The 19,076-nt window shown below is 39.1% G+C and overlaps 1 protein-coding gene across 1 annotated transcript in view; it reads right to left on the reverse strand.

Annotated features, from left to right (window-relative positions):
* The window catches only part of LOC136863821 (cell adhesion molecule Dscam2), a 760,504-nt gene that overhangs the window by 621,969 nt on the left and 119,459 nt on the right, over positions 1 to 19,076 (reverse strand). The window lies entirely within an intron of this gene.

Here is a 19,076-nt window from a genome sequence, read left to right on the forward strand (position 1 = left end):
ACGGGCAGATCCATGACCTTAGCGAGAGGGGGTTACATGGATTCTCAGATGGTCAAGTGTGAATGCGGGGATCAAGCTAAAAAATTCAATGAGACTAATCTCTGTAACAATATAATGGCTACCATTCCTTTCATATTGCTCTACTAGATCTGCAGAGTTCAAGCTCATTGTTTCGGGATTACAATACGATCTCATCCAAACACTCTTCTACCTTCGCATAGTTACATCGAGGACATTTACAGCTGTAGACTAAAATCCCGCCACCCTTCAGTCACCACAGGCAAGGAGCTGCCAGAAACAATTTAGTCTAAGTGAGAGATGGAAATAATCAATGGTCACAAGCAGCTCCAGGGCGGTTTAGGCTGCTCAATCCAAATCGTGATCCAAGCGATTTGAATCTACCTCGCAGGACTTGGTCGCCACTGAATAGGTTTCGCACAACACATGGCCGATATGCATACTCTCTTAATAAGTGGGACTTCCGGAGATCACCCAACTGTGATTATGGAACTTACCAGCAGACTCTATAAGATATCTTTTCAGAATACAGCGGACCACAGGCAGACGTTGTGAATTGTCCACCACCATTAATCCAGTCGTTGAATAAACTTGATGTTCAAGTCTACAGTAGCACACTTTATCATTCTGATGGTAATGGTGTTGACACCTCACTGATGTAGCCTAGTTCCTAATTCTGAATGTATTCCTATAGCCATACGCTAAATAAATAAATAAATAAATAAATAAATAAATAAATAAATAAATAAATAAATAAATAAATAAATAAATAAATAAATAAATAATTCGCATACAGAAAATGAACTCCTTCAAGGTATACAGAACGTACTTGATACAGCAAAATTTTGGATCAAATCTTGTGTACTGTTACTTACTCTAGTGTAACTTAAACTGCATACATTAGATGATTCTGACACAAAAATAATAAAAAAACTGCTTCTCACTTTCTATCCATTCGTGTATCACCATTTAATGTTGTACGCTGCGATGTGATCCGTAGGGATAGTTGTCTTCGTCTTAAGAAAACCGTCATGACATATGATTACTCTATATTCCTTCCTAGTCTTTGAAAGTATTAGTGCTGCGCGCACAAATAAGAATACAAATAGTGATTCTCATTAACACTTGTTACGAATACATGGCTAAACAGTACTGCTAAAGTATCACATGACACCACCAGAAAGAACCGAACACTTCACCTCTCCGTGTTATGAACTTCTCTAGCAATCTTTAGCGCTAACATCGGCCTCAGGTCCTCCGGCCCAGAAATTGCAATCCACGGTGTGCGGGTCCTTTCTGTGACGCCCACGCCGAGATGCGTTACAAAGGACAAAGACGAATAATGAGCGAAGATGGGAGCCAGGCTATGGAATATAAAGAATGGAATTACAAAAGAGCCCAGCAAAGTAGGCTAAGATACAGCTGGGCCTGGATTATTTTCCACCAGTAAATGGCTTTATTTCAGTAGAACCCTTAATAACATAAGAGAGGCAATCTGTAGAACGTAGTAATGTGATCTGTGTCACCTGTAGCCTGGGAAATGCAGGTGGTACTAGTTCGAACCGGTGACATAGAGACCACCTGACGGCAAACCTGTGTTCAAATGTGCATACTAATTGTACCACGCTCGGGAATAACACGACAATTTAATATCTATATGACTGTAACTGTATTGAGTAGAGCTGGGGTTCGTGTGGAAAGAGAGAGAGAGAGAAAGAGAGAGAGAGAGAGAGAGAGAGAGAGAGAGAGAGAGAGAGAGAGAGAGAGAGAGAGAGAGATGGTTACATAGATGATGATGATGATGATGATGATGATGATGATGATGATATTAATAATAATAATAATAATAATAATAATAATAATAATAATAATAATAATAATAATAATAATAATAATACTGAGCAAATAGCAGTGCGGTTTGGGTCACGTAGCTACCAGCTTGCATTAGGGAGATAGTGGGTCTGAACCCCACTATCGGCAGCCCGGAAGATGTTATTCCGTGGTTTCCCATCAGACAAATGCAGGGGCTGTAACTTAAATAAGGCCACGGTCGCTTTCTTCCCACTCCCACCCCTTTCCTATTCTATCGTTGTCATAAGACCTGTCTAAATGTAAATAAAATGGTTAAATAATAATAATAATAATAATAATAATAATAATAATAATAATAATAATAATAATAATAATTGTACCGGGAGGTACACCCTACGCCGCTCTTTTAAATCTTGCGCCAATAAGCACTCCTCTACTGGAGGAAAACTGAACTTGGAACTAAACCTACCGTACTTAAACTTTTCCCCAGAAGATGTCACTACCGTAATTTTTTAAATGGTGAAGTTGCGAGTACTGTGTGAATTTCAACTTGTTTTGTTCTTCAAGAAGTGTGTACATTCTCCCATAGATGTCTCTACTAAAAAACTATGATCATGCACCTGGTGCGAAGTGAAGGACCTTTTTTGAAGAAATTTTGTACTCATAAGTTTTTTCCTTTACTAAATTTCGTTCATTATTTGGTGGGTTGGCAATATTTAGCTTTTCCTTCTGCCAGTTTTAAATTTAGCCAATCCAGAATTTCTGTAATTAATTTCCTACCAATCACAGGCTTCTTCTTCGATTTGGTGTGTAACTGTAAGCTAGCCAAGAAAATTGGGAGGGTGTGGCTGTTTTATTCATGAAAGGTCTCGAACTTTCCCCGAGGGTTTATAAACTGCTGATTTTCACGTCTCTTGGCCACTTGATCAACAGCTAACTAAGCGGGTGTACGTGAAGAGGAGGCGGGAGGCGCGTCTTTCATCAGGCAGCTACTCCTCAGCAAGGTAATGGCTGTTTAACATCTGTGTTCTCGCTAGCTCAGCAGTTTAACCCGCGGGAAAGGTCCGAAACTTTAACATGTAACCAACTTCTATAAAATGTAAGTTCTAAAGGTTTATGTAAAAACTTTATAAAATCTGTAACTGTAATTCGGGGATAGAGAGTGATTTACCCTCTCGAGCTCCCCTTCATTTTGGTTTGAGGCGACTACATGCTGATAAATGATTTTCTTCTCTTCCTTAATGTTTTAAATTTCTTTCTTATACGGGTCACCTCCATAGTTCGGGAATAGCCCCTGTTTCATCGGCCTAGTGCCTTTTAGGTTTTAAGAAGCTAAATAGAGGAGTGCTAGTATTAGCCTCCTTTCATTTTGTATTCGGGCCATTTATTTAACTGTCATTTCTTTTACACGGAGCCCCCTGTAGGTTGGGTACGAGATACCCCTGTTTCACTTTTTTTGAGTTGTGCCTTGATGGCAAGTAATTGTGAGGTCTGATATTGCCTTAAATAGGTTTGCAAAACTGAGAGCGTGTCAGCTCTTTTCAAGTGTTGGAAAAGTGCCTCTAGGAGGCCTGATATTGTAAATTAGGGAGCAAGTGCTCCAGGTATTAGGGGATTTCTGCCCTTTTGTAAATTTATGCTCCTCTGTAAATTTTGATCTTGAAGCTCAAAGATTGTAAAACTAGGCGCTGGTAGCCCAAATGTGTTAAGGATTTGAAGTCTTGGATTTTTCGAAAGTCTTGTTTTCAATTTGCTATGTAATTGTTATCTCACTAAGTGAGAATTTGTTAACTTGTTGCTTTTCGAAAATATAACCTTCCATTTCAGTTTAAATTCTTTCTTGACAAGTAGTTAGACCCATTCACCCCGGCACCTTCTTTCACCTCTGCTGATCCACCAAACCACGGTAATAATAATAATAATAATAATAATAATAATAATAATAATAATAATAATAATAATAATAATAATAATAATGTCTATTTTATTCAGCGTATTTCAGACATTTCTAGAGTCTCTGGAGCCATCCGGGATCATTTTGAGTTCTTTCCAAGTCATTAAGCCTGGATGTCCTTTTCCTTACAATATTTTCAGTTGGAATTTCCATATTAAGGTACACCGCAATTCGAACCTTGGTCGTCTGGGAGGAAAGCCAGCAGCGAAGCCACTGCTCCAAGTATGTGCCCAATAACACTAATAATAATAATATATATTTTTTTGCTATTTGTTTTACGTCGCAACGACACAGATAGGTCTTATGGCGACGAATAATAATATTTAACAGTCCCTCAACTAAACTACTATACATTAGTTATTTAGAAACGTCAGTGTCTGAGAATTGTCTAAAAAAGTTGTTTAACGTGATGATGACGATGGTTATTGTTGTTTTATGGGGCGATAAATATTATTTTGTTATTTCTTTATTGAAAATCAGAGACAGAATAGCGCCGAATTACAGAGAAAACGAATAAATCTTTTACGTGCAATATTTACACAGTTAATTTAAAATGGGGAATGAACATTTCCGTAGGACACACAATACAAACAAAATAAATTGTGCAAGACTACTGCAACTTAAATTCCATATTTTATTTACGTACATAAACAAGGACAAAAAGAAAGGAAAATTCACATAAATGCAACCAGAGAGATAGAGAGAGAATGGCGGATCAGAAGAAGAACCGGAAAGAAAAGATATGAAGCTACTGTATGTTGGAAATACCATGACAGAAGGAAATATGCGATAAGGAGATACAGTATCTAAGTTCCTACTGACAGATGAAATGTTATATTCTTCTTTTCCTGCCGCTTTTCCCACATCTGTGGGGTCGCGGGTGCGAACTGCGTCGCACATGTGGATTTGGCCCTGTTTTTACGGCCGGATGCCCTTCCTGACGCCAACCCTCTATGGAGGGATGTAAGCACTATTGCGTGTTTCTGTGGTGGTTGGTAGTGTAGTGTGTTGTCTGAATATGAGGAGGAGAGTGTTGGGACGGACATATACACCCAGTCCCCGAGCCGGAAGAATTAATCAGAAGCGATTAAAATCCCCGACCCGGCCGGGAATCGAACCCGGGACCCTCTGAACCGAAGGCCAGTACGCTGACCATTCAGCCAACGAGTCGGACAGATGAAATATTATATATGGCTGGAATATTTATAAGGGAAAGGAGGGGGCGGGATATATGGAAGAGAATCTTCATTCTGGTACTACGGGAAAGGACTTCGATGGGGGGCGGGGGTCAAGGAAAATAAATAAATTCGGGTGACTTAATGAAACCATGAGCTGCTATGTAAAGTAGCTTTAGGTCGGCCGTCTTCCTTCAAGCTGGAAGATCTCTGAGATCAAATTTTCCAAGTACTTTGTAACTGCGAAGTTGCAACAGATAGGGGCCCTGCCTCCGACGGTTGCGCAGAAAAAAAGAGTGTACAGTGTCAAGGAAGCTGAGGTTTGAAGAAGAAATGGATCAGATTTGAGAGGCGTATTAGACAGCCGGTAAAACGCAGAAAACATGGAACGCTCTGCGAGCATTTATGCGTGTGACGTCAGAAAACCTATAACTTACAGTAAAGCGGGAAGTGACGGCACGTAAGCTGACACAGTTTATGTGGGGAACGAACCTCAATTTATTACCGAAATATAATGCCCAATATTTTTGGGCATCAACAACTGAAATAGGTTGGTTCAGTAGGGACTGAAGTGCCCACAGTGTATGGCGTACTTTTTGTGTTGTATTGTTATTACAAATAGTGTTAATATTGTAATTATTAGAAGCTAACATTATAATGAGTATCCACATACTGAACTATGTTTTCTATTAATTATGCAATGTGTGAAATATTCTTTTAAATTAGCGGAAAGCAGAAGAATCAAATGCACAGAATGCAAATTAATCCGAGAAAACATAACAAATAGCAGGTAATTAGTAAATGAGAGAACAGTACAATACAGTATTTCGTCATTTGAAACAAGCTTGTCTCAGAGACTCAGTGGGACCTTTCACGTCCAAGGAGTGAGCATGACCTTTCCCGGGTTATTAATGAAAGCATTCTTCCATTGCCACAAAAACCAATTAGAATAATTTTAGACATTGAGATTTTCAGAAAAGCTGGGGTGTTTGACTATTGTCTAGTAAGAGTTCATTAATTTTCCGGAAGTTGTCAAATGCCAGAGTTCAGCCCAGACCGAACCCACCATCCTGACAACAGAAGGATATCGGCAGTAACTACCAGACTGCGCCATTGTGGTAGAGACGTAGCGCCTAACAGTGGAATAGGTAATTAGGGAAAATATTCTGCGAGGATATTTCCAACTAATGCGTGTTTTATATCACGCAGTGGTATCCGTAATCTCGGTATGAATGAACAGAGACGCATTCCATATGCTTTCCCTGCTATCTCCTGGAAATCCAGTAATTGCTAAAGCTGGGTGTAAGTTAGCCTACTTTCAGCGGATCACATGGTCATGGCGTGAACATGGGACACAAAATAACGGCCGCCACGTAGGGCGGTACGAGGGCTAAATTATAGATTAACACCCGGAGTTGTGGGCATGTCTTCACGCCGCCACTGACAGGTGACTCCTACCAACAGCCGACCTCTACCCACACTGACAATTATTTAGATATGTCATCCATTATACCCGCAGTTCCATACCACAGCTTTGCTCAGTGGACACGACTGAAAGGGCGAATCTCTCACGCATATTTTTGTTAAGATACTAATTTACCATCCTCAGTCCAGATGTTCAACCTGCGTAGATTATAAAATGCTTTTTCAAAATTGTCAATGGTGATGTATACAGGTGTGTAGATAGTATCCTCTTACTCTTGCCTTTTCTATAAGCTCTCTAATGTTGCCTTACCTAAGGCTTACAAACATGTATAACTACCGCTGTGGGAACCTAACAGTAAGCACTGGTTACAGCTGAACTTCCCATCGTATTTGATTTTAAACCAATTCGTGAACGTTCGTTGTTAGAGATATCTTAGTTAGTTAGTACCCAGGAATTTTTCTACACTTTGCCAATAACAAGGATCAAAAGCAAAGCACAGGCACCTCCGTACAGGCCATGAAGGCCCTTGGAGGGGTGGAAGGTAAAGGCTTCCACTATCCGTAACCTCGCCACTTGGTTGGGCAGAGTGGTCAGATTGCCCCCAGAAATTAACCTGGTACTCAAGTTTGGTGTAGGCTGAGTAAACTTCCTGACGAGGAAACGAACCCACGTTCTTCCCGGTGAACCGAGCGCGCCTTTACCACCTCGGCCGGACAGCCCTCCCTATGCCTAGAAAACTAGTTTAAAAGATAACATCCGCTAAACGCTTCTTGGCGCTTTCCTAACATAATGGAACTAAGCAAGTTTATTGGCAAAGTGTGTATTAAACTGCAAGACTAACCGGGCGAGATGGCCGTGCGGTTAGGGGTGCGCAGCTCTGAGCTTGCATCCGGGAGATAGTGGGTTCGAACCCCACTGTCGGCAGCGCTGAAGATGGTTTTCCGTGGTTTTCAATTTTCACACCAGGCAAATGCTGGGCTGTACCTTAATTAAGGCCACTGCCGCTTCCTCCCCATTCATAAGCCTTTACTCTTCCATCGTCGCCAAGAAACCTCTCTGTGTCGGAGCGACGTAAAGCAAATAATAATTAAAAACAGTAAGACAATAGATAATTTTTTCCCAAAGATCATAGCACGGCACGACGTATACAAGGAATGACACTGTATCTTTCAATGAAGGGACTCTCAGTCTTTATGTCACGAACTGTACTTTTACTCCGTGATCAATCTTTCTAAATCTTGTGTTTCTAAAGTTGGCTAAACTTTTCCAGTCATCGAGAATCTACAGCTGAGGTGAGTCGGTAGCCTTCCCCACGTTTCCGGTCACGCAAGGATGGGAAAGGGCTAAGACTGGGAAGGCAGCAGCCGTGGCCTTAATTAAGATACAGCCCCAGCATTTGCCCGGTGTGAAAATGGGAAACCACGGAAAAGTCATTTTCAGGGTTGCCGACGGCGGGATTCGAACACATCATCTCCCGAATGCAAGCTTACAGATACGCGAAGCTAACCACACGCCCAACTCGCTCGGTATTATTATTATTATTATTATTGTGATTATTATTATTATAGTTCTTTCACAATCCGTTTACCCTCCAGGGTTGGCTTATCCCTAGGACTCAGCGAGAGATCCCACCTCTACCGCATAAAGGGCAGTGTCCTAGAGAGGCAGACTTAGGTCGAGGGATAAAATGGGGAGAAGGACCAGTACCTAACCCAGGCGGCCTCACCTGCTATGCTGAACAGGTGCCTTGTGGGGGGGGGGGGAATTGGAAGATTGAAAGGAATGTATAACGAAGAGGAAAGAAAGCTGCCATCGCCTTAACTTAGGTAAAGAAAAAGTGGGAAACCACGGAAAGTCACTTCGAGGATGGCTGAGGAGGGAATCGAACACCCCTCTCCTCAGTTGACATCCCGTTCCAGCCCTCGTACCAGTTTTGAAATTTCGTGGCAGAGCCGGGAATCGAACCCGGGCCTCTAGGCGTGGCAGCTAATCACACTAACCATTACACCACAGAAGCGGACATTATTATTATTATTATTATTATTATTATTATTATTATTATCAAAAGACTGAAATTAAGAAAACATTGGAAACTGTGCTAACCCTCTTTGAAATGAGGACTTTGTTCCAGGATCCCAAGGTCTCAACGGTAAAGGTGACAAAGACAAAACGCTTTCGATGATATTGGTTGTAATTCATCAGCTTAAAATGGGCTCTAGTTTCTCCCACAGAAATTACAAGGCGCGATGTAGATTATACTGTACATGTCTAGCTGCCAATAGGCCTACGCACGTAAATCCCACATGAACAACTTTCCTCTGAACCATAGAACTATAATTATTCCGTTTGGCTACTTGCAACTCACCAGAAAACTCGAAAAAACAAAATAGATTTCCCGAAATTTATTCTAATCCAAAGTTAAGGAAAATGGATAATAATGATTAATGGTACATAATATATTGTGGCGAAAAACTCTTTCCTCCTCTCGCTGCGTGACGTTTCATCGACAGCATCACTTGTTACGTCATTCCGCGCATTCGGTTTAGGCTCGAATTACGTAATCTGTCTCCTCTTATTGATCTCAAAACTCAGGCTTGATCGCATCATTCGAAGGGAAATCCCTGACCCGCATATAGAATATAAAATCTGCATCCTGCTACAACTTCAAAATTGGCACACAATGTCTACGCCTGATGAATAACTACATCTACAGGAAAAGAGAGGAGAAAGAGAAGAAGGAGAAAAAGAATAGAGTGGCCAGAGTGTACGGGTGTGTGAAATTGCATATTTTTCTCATAATAACTTCATATGATTATTGCATTCTTTAATTTAGTTATTTTATATCATTTCAGTGCTCGAGAAACTATTGAACTTATCATTAAAACTCCAGAAATTTTTAGGTACGTCTATCGACTTTTATTTGTAGACATGGCAACACTCATTGAGATTAATATTGACGTTAATGCACTTGTGACCAGTGTCTTGACCAGCTTCGATTGCCTTTGACACAGCTCAGAGCATGATTCCCATATCAGACATTGCTCTACAGCCACAAGTATGATAATGGTAATCTTAAATGGGTTGTTATCCAGCAGTGTTCCAATGTTCGGGGAAGTTAGAACATTCAGCCAGGAGCCTGTTTCTCATTCTTGAAGAGCTAGACGTCGAGTCTTATCTAACAAGGTGGTAGAAGAAGCAAGAAAATTATAGAAAACGAAGTTTGGGTTAATGTTATCCCACTACTTCTGGGCATCTGGCCGTATGGGAGTGCCAGAATTAGCCGTCCCAGTATGCCACTCAACAAGAGCCTGCAACATAATATACACACAGCTCACTATACAACCAACCATCACAGAAATACGCTATAGTGAATATCACGTCACGTGCTGACCACAATAAACTGGGGAAAGTCAGGATGAATAAAATGGTTTTAATACAACGTGAACGTCTTGAATCTGTTATTAAATTATTAAATTGTTGTCCTCTTTTATAGATAATTTAAGACTGTTTACTGGCTACAGTAAGGTAAGGTTTTATGGAGGGGTTACACGAAGCTGCAAAGATAGAATTCCTGCGGTGATTTCCCGCATAGAATGAGGCCAAGTCCCACTGTGGCGTAGATAACTCAATCCACACTCGTAGCTGCTGGGGACTGGTAGTGTATCTCATCATGTCTGCGTCTGCAGGATATACAGTGTCCTATTTCCACCCTCGTCTGTCCATGCCACGGCTCGGGTCCAGCTCATTCAATTAGCATGACACAGCGAAACATTTAAATCTGCTCCATAAATAATCATACAATAAATTTAATTATTGCCTTGTCGGTAAACAAAGTCACTTCATTACTATATGTGAATCGATGTTTATTAATATTCAGCCTGCGGAACCGTAAACTTCAGGGAAACTACGTTGCGAGGTTATCATCACGTATTCGAAAATAACGCACCTGCCCCATAACGTTGCTTTCTACAAGTGATAATATCCATACTGGGTACTTCGTGCTTTACTGCAATGAGAGACTGGATGAGTATAAAGTCGATATTCCATTCAAATTATTCTAAACTGAAGCTAGTCGACTTCAGGGACGCAATCGGTCAGTAATTGAAAACAACAGGAAGAAAAGGGGAAATGTCAATTTTTGCAGAACTAATTTAAAGTTCAAAACTAATTTATTCAAGAACTGTGTGACAAATGAAAATTACCACCGTGCATTTTGAAATATGGTTAGTGTATTGTGATAGTATGAGACCTTTTCCCACCGATACATTTCTATTCTTTTTTTTTTACCATTATATCAGTTTTAACAAAGTGACAATTCCCCTTCTCTTCCTTTGGTTCTTAACTGTCTTTATGTTCCCAAAGCAGTGGGCTGAATATAAGCTATGGTATTTGAGAGTGTTTAACTGCCGAAACAATATTCCGCTGGCTCAACACACATTAAATAACTCCAGCGGACAAAATTCCGGCAACATCTCGTCTTCTAAATTCCACAGAAATTGACGAAATATCAAAAAATAACACTATTAAACGAATATTTACTTCCTTCTCATTAATTTAAATACCACGAAAGGTACATTTACTCTTCTTCAGCTGGTCTATATGGCTCGGGCTCCGGTTCAATTCCGGCTTAGGGCCCGATGACCTAGATGTTAGGCCCCTTTAAACAACAAGCAAAAAGCAAAGTCATCTTCGTACAAGCCATGAAGGCCCTTGGAGGGGTGGAAGGTAAAGGCTTCCTCTATCCGTAACCTCGTAACTTGATGGGGTAGGGTGGTTAGCTCTACGCCCGGCCGCCTTTGCCTACAGAAATTAACCTGGTACTAATTTTTGGAGTAGGCTGAGTGAACCTCAGGGCTATGTGCACTTTCGGAAATGGAAATCTCGTTTCTTAAATTTTACAACTTCCTGACGGGGATTCGAACCCATGTCAATTCCGAGTAAGTTCCGTGTTATTTGAAGGCACTCGTCTCGGCATACTCACCGGCACGTAAAATAATTCCTACTTAACAAAATTCCAGCATCTCGGAATATCCAAAGACCGTAAAAGGGATTATTGGGACTTAAAAGCAATAATTTCAAGGGTTGTACATAGCCCATTATCCAGGACTTCGACTTAAACATGGCTTATGCATTAGCCGGTAATATTTCAGAATAAGTCATTGATTTAGAATATATTAGGATGTCCCTGAAAATAGATAGCCTAAGCAGTTAACAATTGATATGCTAGAATGTGGGATGAGGAAATGAAAAATATCTCTAAATAACGGCCAAAAAAATTTACATTCCTTATACAAATGGTTATATGCGTACGATTGTTTGTCTGAACAGTCGGCGTACTGGCCTTCGGTTCAGAAAGTCCGAGGTTCAATTCCCGACCGGGTCGAGGATTTCATCGGTGTATAGTATATGATTCATCTAACTCTAGCACTTGGTGTCTGTGATCGTGTGTATATACCACACCACTACCAACCACCACAGTGAATGCATCCCTCCAGAGAGTGTAGGCATCAGGAAAGGCATACAAAACAACTGACAATTCCAATAAATTGGGAAAACTGCCAACAAGAAGAATATATAAACGATGATTTGTGAGCTTCTTGCATTCGGGAGATAGTGTGTTCGAACCCCACTGTCGGCAGCCCCGAAGAAAGTTTTGCGTGGTTTCCCATTTTCCCACCAGGCAAATGCTGCGGCTGAACCTTAATTAAGGCCACGGCCGCTTCCTCCCCACTCCTAGCTATTATTATACTGGATACTGAAAGCCGCCATAAGACCTATCTGTGTCTGTGCGACGTAAAGCCAATTGTAATTGTATTCACCTTCCTCTCTCGGTTACTTTGTCCCTCTCTTCCTTACTGCTAACCAGATCAGTGGGCACAGAGAGCTAAAACACCGCATTAGGTACTGAAATCAGTGTCTTAGCTTGACACTTTGATTGAGATAAAAGGCAGGTGCGAAGATTTTGAATAGCCTTTACGGGATAACAATTATCTTAGTAGGTTTCTTCACCAAATCTTTGTTCTGGGGCCCAGTATAGTAGGTTCCTCACAGAGTCGGCTCGCGTTTCATTTCCGACTCTGCCAAGAATTTGAGATGATGTTGAGAGTCGTAAAAGGGTGAACACGCAGCCTCGATAACTCACTTTAGAAGAGTGTTTAAAGTGAATTTCTTCAAGGTCAGACGAATGTCGCGATGGTTACTAACATATGGGGAACAGGTCACAGTCGCTCTTCTACTAATCCAAGGCCCTAATGTTACAGAAAGCACTCCAGTACAAGAACCATATCCACATGGACTCTCAGACGTCGCACCAATATATTGACAAAGATGACCCAAGCTCCTTTCGTAATTAAAAACACCATTCCCAAGAAAATGAAGAAACATATTTTTAACATTTTATTTTATTTTGACTCGGTCAAGAAAGGCAAGTGAAATGGCTGAGGAAGTCGTAACGCTGATATCATGACACTACAATACCTTCAATAATAATAATAATAATATAGGTTGATTCCATCATGCTATCAAGTTAAAAGTATTGGGGACATCGATCTATGTCGGTGTCATGGTTACAACTGAAGTAGTGAGCTTCAGAGGTTGCTGAAGATGTTCGAAGACAAATCCAACACCAGAGCTACTATAACTTGGACAGAAGAACGAAAGAAGAAGCTCAGCGAGAGGATGAAGAGATTTTGGGAGGAAAAGAAGGCCAACACATCAGCTAAGCAAGTTCAACCGCGCTCCTGAGTAGGGCATAACGATGTAAATAATAATAATAATAATAATAATAATAATAATAATAATAATAATAATAATAATAATAATAGATCAGGTACACAACGAGGTGAAATGATCCCGATTATCGCAGTTCAGATGCATTTATCTATTACGTTTCCACTCGTTCACCAAATCTCATGGCCTCGGCCTACCAAGCAACCGCTACTCAGTCCGAAGGCCTGCAGATTATTAGGTGGCATGTGATCAGCGTTACCATAATACCTATCTGTGTCGGTGCGACGTAAAGCAAATTTAAAAAAAATTTAATTAGATTCCAGACAAGTAGTGAGTCAAGTAATGAAGCCCCAGCAATGCACTTGGATGAAGCTGTCTCATATTTTTATTATTACTATTATTATTATTATTATTATTATTATTATTATTATTATTATTATTATTATTATTATTATTATTATTACAAGTTGCTTTACGTTGCACCGACACAGATAGGTCTTATGATGACGACGAGATATGAAAGGGCTAAGTGTTTGAACCCACAATCTCCAGAATACTGGATACTAGCCTCACTTAAGTGACTGCAGCTATCGAGCTCGTTGCTTCATACTTTTGCGCGATGACAGATGAATGATTATGGAGTGACACCGAAATGAACACTGCAAAAGCAATCGGAGAACTTGAAGAAATCAGACTCTCCTCCGCACATGTCACCCAAATTTGTACTGGGATGCAGAGGTGGATGTGTGACTCTTATACGCTAGAGCTACGGATGGGCGGAATAACAAGTTTGTAAAAAGAAAAAAAAAACCATAATTATTGCGGTCTTTGGAGGCCGTGGTGCTAGAATTTTGCCCCGCAGGAGTTCTTTTATGTACCGCGAGGTTGATATACTTGAACACCTTCAAGTACCAGCGGACTGAGCTGGGAACGAACCTGCCAATTTGGGCTCAGAGAATCAGCGGTCTACCAAATGAGCCACTCAGCCCTGAATGCTGATACCGCGACTGTAACCAGAACATGGATTCTAAACCACTGGAATGTGAAAAAATTCCACTGACCGGAACTTGAACCATGGCCGCCTGAGAGAGAAGGCAGTGATGACATCGTACGGCTGTCGTGCTCTATAAATCCTATAGCTAGTATTACGTGTTTAAAATACGATAGCTCGGGGCCATGCCAGGAACAATTGCTTGGTATGCTAAGAGTAGTGCGCTAAAAATGACTTCTCAGTCAGTCCTTCACGACATAGTGGTTTCTTTCATTCTAACGTTCCGTTGACTTATATTGAACAGTATCATATCAGGGTCCAATTGGATTTATTTAACACTGAGGAACATTTTTAACTTAGCGCTAAGGAACGAACTTAAGAACGCTGGGTGACCGTGTGTATAAATGTGTCGAATCCGTAGCAAAAAGTGTGCGGCGCTTTCCCCTCAGACGAACAAAGGCAGGATGCCGTAATTTTATTGGTGCAAACCCTGTCGATGGCCTGGGTATGAGAGGAGAAGTAACAGCAAGCAGCATGCAAGAGACACAGCGAGAGATCTGAAAGTGGGGAACTGCCAAACAACGCCAGGGTGTCCCCTAACACAAAATATCCAGGTCTGGAATCATTTGAATTCGATATCGTATATCGGTCTAAGTCACAGAGACAGATCCCACAGATGAGGACAATTCCTTTTGATATTTTCGAAGTGGAATAAGTGATGTAACTGTGCCGGTTTTGTTTATTTCCAACTTTTTAATTCATTTTTTATTTTTTATTCTAATATTATCCTGGCTGCAGAGTATTTATAAAGTAAATTAATACACTCCAGTAATATAAATTTGTTACATCAAATTAGTTAATAGTAATTTTGGTTGCATGAATAGATCTAAGTACTACGTATCACACACAAGTTACGTCAGTATCATAAAATATTAATATATCCTATAAATATAATCATATATATATATATATATATATATATATATATGTATTGTTTTATCAGATTGAATTCTTTCATAATGATACACAGTAAGAGTAAAGAAGCAGACAAAAAACTACTAAATATACAAGAAGGAAAATGTAACAGTCAGTTTAAAAATTTATTAAATCTGTAATTTTTTATACTTAAGATAATCCTTTAACTTATTTTTGAACATTTGTATTGAAGAGGCGTTCTTTATATCTCCCGGCAGTTTATTGTAGAGACTAACAGAATAATGCCATATGGAATTATTTCCATATTTATTTGAACGGATTCCACTGCAGTGGATATTATTAGCATTTCTTGTATTATAATTGTGAATTACTGAATTTGTTTTGCATGGTGTATTTGAGTTTGCCAAATTACGAATAATTTTATATATGATAACCAATGAAGATTTCTGTCGTAGGCTATCAAGTGAGAGAACATTACATAGTCTGTACAATTGTTCAGTAGGATTTAACAAAGGCAATAATTTAAAATAGTATTTTCAATGCTCTTCTATTCAGTATAACAATTCTAGTGAATAATTCTTTAGTACAACATGCCCATGCATGGATCATATAAGTAACATGGCTTTCAATTAGCGCTTGGAAAACACTTTCCAATAAATCATGAGAAAGTTTGTATTTCAGTCTATTTAGAATGCCAATAGCTGGGATCAGTTTGTCACAGATAGCTTCAACATGATTCTTCCACGTTAGTGATTCGTCAATAATTTGTCCAAGATATTTAGCAGCCCTTACTCTAGGTATTGATTGCCCAGAAAACATCAAATGTAAATCTAAAAATAATTATTTTTAGGTTTATGAAATAAAATATAATTGGATTTTGTGAGAGTGATTTTAAATCGATTTTTACCGAACCAAATTTCAATTAAATTTGCATCATGCGGCGTATTTTGTTCAAGTTTTTGAATGTTATCACCGGTACAGCATATATTGGTGTCATCTGCAAAAGTGATAATATACTCCTGAAATGTAAGTTACCAATATCGTTAATAAAAATAAGAAAAAGTAACGGTCCTACCACTGAGCCTTGTGGGACTTCGCCTGAGATAGTTTGGTAATTACTGTTGGTATTCATACAATTCGAAAATTGTTCCCTATCTGTAAGGTAGTCTATAAACCAGTCTAGCGCAAGACACCTTACGCTAGATGCTTCCAATTTATTGATTAAAGTACCACAATGAACTGTATCAAAAGCTTTTTTGATATCTATAAATATGCCCGATGCTAATTAATCTAAAACTAAAGCTTCTTGTAATTTAATGACAATACCTTCAACAGCATTGTATGTGCTTGGATTTGGTAAAAATCGGTATTGATATTTATAAAAGAAATTATTATCTACAAATTTGAATAATCTATCTTCAATTATATGCTCCAAAATTTTTAGCAGAATAGGAATGATAGAGTTAGGCCTATAATTATTTAGTTCAGTTTTGTCTCCTCCTTTACAGATAGACAAGACCTTAGCTATTTTAAGTATTTTAGGGATTTACCCTCTTGTATAGATTTATTGATTAATTTAGTTATATGAGAACTTAAATGATATGACAATTTCTTAATTGTATTGTTGCTAATACCTTAGAAGTCTTCACTACAAATATTTTTTAATTTTCCTATTATATTAGCAACTTAATTTTCATTGGTTGGACTTATAAACTAAGAATTACTCGATCCACTCCCTAAATTAAGAGGATCATTAAATTGCATATTGTTGGCCATATCTTTAACTATACTAGTAAAATATTCATTGAATGTTGTAGAAATTTCTTTTGGATTTGTAATTATTTTATCATGTATTTCCAAATGAATATCCTTGCTTTGGTTAGTATTTCCTGTTAATATCCCATTTATTACTTTCCACTGATTACTTGTGTTCTTTAAATTACTAATATAGTATGAGTTCTCTAATTCTCTCTTAAGTTTGGTAACCCTATTACACACCAATGTGTAATCTATCCTCAATTGTTGTGATACATAACCACATCCCATTTTAAATCTAACTTGTTGCCTCTTAATTTTACTGTAGGTTATAATTTATTTCTTTTGTGAATAAGATCTAAAAGTCCAGGAGTTATCCATGGGCAAAAACGTCTTGCTCTTTTAATATTTTTCTACCTATTGTTTTAATTTGTAGCCTCTGTACTAGCTTTTGTTACATACTCAACAATTTTGTTAACTATGGTATCACACCAATCGTCTTCCGTAATCGGTGATGGATTTTTGGACAGATACTCATCCACTTTATTAATATTAGTTTTCTGAAATGTTATGAAATTTCTAGTTATATTAGCCGTGGGTGATATCTCTAAGTCACAAACCAACATGTTATTGTCACTAAAGTCATGGAAGATGTTATGTAAATTACATTTACAAGGTTCATTTATCTATGGACGGTCTAGGAGAGATTTATTGTTATTGGTGACTCTAGTGGAAAAAAATTGTATTGCAAGCATTATGATTAAAGCTGTCACAGAGGTTCTTTACATCTTTACTAAGTGGAGTCTGCTCTAATTCAACAATATTAAAATTACCCATAGTAATACATAGATGCTTGCTATGTTTATTCCAGACATTTCCTAATAAAGTTATGAAATCTTTAGAATATTGCACATGAGGGTTATAACATGCTGAAACTTTGATACCAAGTACCAGTACTTCAAGTAATAGTAAGTTAAATGGAATATCAAGACTATTAATAGACACGATTTCTATTGCTTTATAAGGTTCTTTGATATAAATAACTATTCCACCTCCTCTTTTACGGATTCGAGAACAGAAACAAGAATCATATTCCTTTAAGTGGTAATATTTCTCTTCATCCGGAAATAACCATATTTCAACAATTATTATAATGTCTGGAAATTGTAAATTATTAATTAATATAGAAAAATCACTCCATATGTTACGAATACTTTGGGCATTTGCATAAAATATTCGTAAGTTAGTTCCTCTTTCCACTAGCTCATGTAAACTTACTAACTGATGTTCATTAGGTTCCATATTTTCATGAAAATTTGAACAGGCAACTGACAGACATAATTAGCAATTCACTATATAAATACTAGCGTAACAATTTCCGGGGAACTCAGCTTCTCTGGCTTACAAGTCCTATCATCATTATTATTAATATTATTATTGCTATTATTATTATACGGCCTTTATAATTACATCCGGCCCCGTGGTGTAAGAGAAGCGTGCCTGCCTCTCGCACGGAGGCCCCGGGTTCGATTTCCGGACAGGTCAGGAGTTTCCTCTCGACCTCAGGGCTGGTTCGAGGTCCACTCAGCCTACGTGATTAAACTTGAGGAGCTATCTGACGGTAAGATGGCGGCCCCGGTCTCGAAAGCCCAGAATAACGGCCGAGAGGATGCGTCATGCTGACCACAAGGCCCCTCGTAATATACAGGCCTTCGAGCTGAGCAGCGGTCTCTGGGAAGGCCAAAGCCCTTTCAAGGGCGTTATGTGCCGTGGGGTTTGGTTTGGCTTTTTTATAATTAAGGTCTACTTTTGTCTTTACACGTAATTTTGAATATTACTTCGCTTTTATCTGGGACTAAATACACAAAGAGGTAAAGTGGCGTATAGCAATGGCCCGAAATGCAGTGGTAAGCTTTGCGAAGGTATGGTCTGGTAAAAAGATTAAGAAACACACAAAGAAACAACTTGTGAAAACGCTAGAGGTCATCATTTTCCTGTATGGTGTTTAATCATGGACAATGAAAGTGAAGAAACCTGCAACATGGTTTCCAGACAATCCCCGGGTCAGGGATGGAATGAATGAAGCCCCAATCTTGCGGCGAAGATAGGAATTTTGCCGGTTGCAGAAGCCTGTCGCACTCCTCTGGGCCAATGATTAATGACTGACAGAGAAATTCGTGTGGCTATTTCTACCCGAGTGTCGTCCTTGTAAGGCAGACCCTCCGACGAGGGTGGGCGGCATCTGCCATATCTAGGTAACTGCGTGTTATTGTGGGGAAG

This window comes from Anabrus simplex, chromosome 2, assembly GCF_040414725.1.
Source record: "Anabrus simplex isolate iqAnaSimp1 chromosome 2, ASM4041472v1, whole genome shotgun sequence".
Lineage (NCBI taxonomy): Eukaryota > Metazoa > Arthropoda > Insecta > Orthoptera > Tettigoniidae > Anabrus > Anabrus simplex.